The sequence below is a fragment of the Emydura macquarii genome, unplaced genomic scaffold (assembly GCF_026122565.2).
Source record: "Emydura macquarii macquarii isolate MOO-44397 ecotype Brisbane River unplaced genomic scaffold, CSIRO-AGI_Emac_v2 contig_3571, whole genome shotgun sequence".
NCBI classification, from domain to species: Eukaryota; Metazoa; Chordata; order Testudines; family Chelidae; genus Emydura; species Emydura macquarii.
In genome coordinates this window covers 41,338-44,282 of record NW_027133708.1, presented here as the reverse complement: position 1 = coordinate 44,282, position 2,945 = coordinate 41,338, and the positions used below count along the sequence as shown (strand labels likewise).

The following is a 2,945-nucleotide window of genomic DNA, read 5'->3' as shown; positions in this document are numbered from 1 at the left end:
CCCATTCCAGTGCTTCACCACCCTCCTAGTGAAAAATGTTTTCCTAATATCCAACCTAGACCTCCCCCACTGCAACTTGAGATCATTGCCCCTTGTTTTGTCATCTGCCACCACTGAGAACAGCCTAGCTCCATCCTCCCTGAAACCCCCTTTCAGGTAGTTAAAGGCTGCTATCAAATTCCCCCTCGTTCTTCTCTTTTACAGACTAAACAAGCCCAGTTCCCTCTGCCTCTCCTCATTAATCTTGTGCTCCAGCCTCTTAATCATTTTTGTTCCCCTCAACTGGACTCTCTCCAACTTCTCCACATCCTTTTTGTAGTGGGGGCTCAAAACTGGACACAATACTCCAAATATGGCCTCACCAATGCCAAATGGAGGGGAATAATCACTTCCCTCGATCTGCGGGCAATGCTCCTACTAATGCAGCCCAGTATGCCATTAGGCTTCTTGGATGCACCACTGAAAATTGGTGTGTTAGAGATAATATCTATGTATTTCTTATAGCATTCACCCAATTGCCCAGTATGCCATTAGCCTTCTTGGATGCACCACTGAAAATTGGTGTGTTAGAGATAATATCTATGTATTTCTTATAGCATTCACCCAATTGACCCAGTTCAGGAAAAAATTTATTGTCTCCATAGATAGGAAAAAGCCATAGGCCATGGCTAGCAGGAACCACACATTGGGACACAGTTCTTCTTCGTGCCTTTCTCCAATCTCCTGGTGCTCCGCGTTTCCCTTTTTTTCCTGGTGATGCTGATGTACCTCCTTACCATAGTGGGGAATATGCTCATCATCACGCTCACAGTGGTGGACCCTGCCCTTCGCTCCCCCATGTATTTCTTCCTCCGGAACTTGTCCTTTCTGGAAATTGGTTACACCTTGTCCACCATTTCCAAGATGCTGGTGAACTTCCTCTCCAAGGACAAGAGCATCTCCTTCCTGGGCTGTGCCACACAGATGTATTTCTTCTCCTTCTCAGGGATCACAGAGTGCTGCCTACTTACTGGCTGCCATGTCCTATGACCGTTACGTGGCCATATGTCACTCTCTGCACTACACGGCCATGATAAGCAGAGATGTGTGTCTCCCTCTCTCAGCAGTGTGCTGGCTCATCGGGCTGCTGGTGCGTGTCGGGCAGACAACTTTCATATTCACTCTGCCCTACTGTGGGCCCAATAGGATCAATCACTTCTTCTGTGACCTGCCCCCACTGCTGAAGCTGGCCTGCGCGGATACCTACAAGAATGAAATAGCTGTATACACCATCGCTGTCACCTTCATCATGGTGCCCTTCCTGCTCATCCTTGTGTCCTACGTCCATATCCTCCACGCTATCCTCAGCATTGCGTCCACCGCGGGCCGGAGTAAAACCTTCTCCACCTGCTCCTCCCACCTCATCACGGTGACCTTGTTTTTCGGGTCTGCCATCGTGACATATCTAAGGCCCAAATCCAGCACGGACAAACTGCTTTCCCTGTTCTACTCCGTCGTGTCTCCAGTGCTCAACCCTTTGATCTACAGCCTAAGAAATAAGTAGGTGAAGGAAGCCCTGAGACGGGTGATGGTCAGAAAAATATTTGGTTGAAAACTGGGGGGGATTGATTTTTTTAATACTCTTGTGATGGAATTGGAGTTGTCTGTAGTAGCCCGATCTATGAATTGTATGGCAATTATATTAATTACTTAAGAATACTCAGTTATCACCCTGAGGTATTGACAGGTTCTTCTCTCTAGGTCAGGCCCAGTATTACTAAAATTACTGTTCAGTTAGGACCCCCGATGGGCAGAGCTGCAACACTCACACTGTCTGTTACCAGATTTGCCCTTCTCCTTGAGGTATGCTTATTTATTAGGGTTACCTTCCTGGAAGGGGGGTGTGATTCTAGGGGTGTGATTCTATTAATGTACTGCTTGTGTTACTTGTGTGTTCATAGGGCTACAAGCCCCCTCCCAATGGAGGTATCCTGCAGGACCTAAGGTTTTCAGGGCTGGGTTCCTCCAGCACAACCCCCCACAGATACGCACACACACACATACACAGTTCAGCTCAACTTAGTGCGTCTGAGCAGACTGGGCTATCAGCACTCTCAGATGACCCCTTATATGTCCCTGAACTCAGCAGGCTGGGTGACACCACACTCTCAGTGGCTACCCTTATATGCCCCTGTGCAACACACCAGAATAGAGCAGGCTGGGTCCAAACAGCACCTTTTTGGCTACTCCCCTTAATTGCCCCTTGGAATCAATCAGGCTGGGTCAAACAGCACTTGAGCTGCACCCTCATTTGCCCCTGGACCCCATAGGCTAGGCAGAGTAGCACTTCCTGGCTGTCCCCTTCATATGCCCCTTTACACCACAATTGTTCTAGCAGTAACCCCTTGATGAGCAAACCCCATAGGATTTTTGGGCACTCCAGAGATCTTTGGCTTAGATAAAAGAAGCGTTGCTACAGAGCAAGATAGGGACCAAGAACACAAAGGAAGAAAATTAAGTTTGGAGAGATAGAGAGAGAAAGTGGCAACCAGCTTGATTATAACAGTTATTTTATTGCTAGGTATATAAAACTTACAATACTAATAGTAATTCCATACCAGGAGAGAAAAACAATCAAACACTTACAGTACTACACAATTACAGTTGGGGTATTGGAGAAAGCTATCCCAGGTGTGATTACAAAGTAGAAAGTTATACCTGAACAAAGAGAGGGAGAGATAAGTTGTGTTGGGGGAAAAGGGGGGGGGGGGTTGATCTCACCACTCCATGCAGTTCAGAGGTTACCAGGAACACGTTTGTCAGTTCAGGGTCTGGAGGGCTTTGAGTCTGGCAGAGCCCCCAACATGATCAGTCAGGAAGAGAAGACAGGTGACAGTGGAACTGATGCAGAGTTTGGATCCAAGCATCAGAACAGAGGTTTGAGCTTTGATAGGGGATTTGTAGAT

The 2,945-nt window shown here is 47.4% G+C and overlaps 1 pseudogene; it reads left to right on the top strand.

Annotated features, from left to right (window-relative positions):
- Positions 1-664: 664 nt before the first annotated feature.
- Positions 665-1,591, top strand: LOC137145556 (olfactory receptor 10A4-like; annotated as a pseudogene).
- The last annotated feature ends 1,354 nt before the right edge of the window (positions 1,592-2,945 follow it).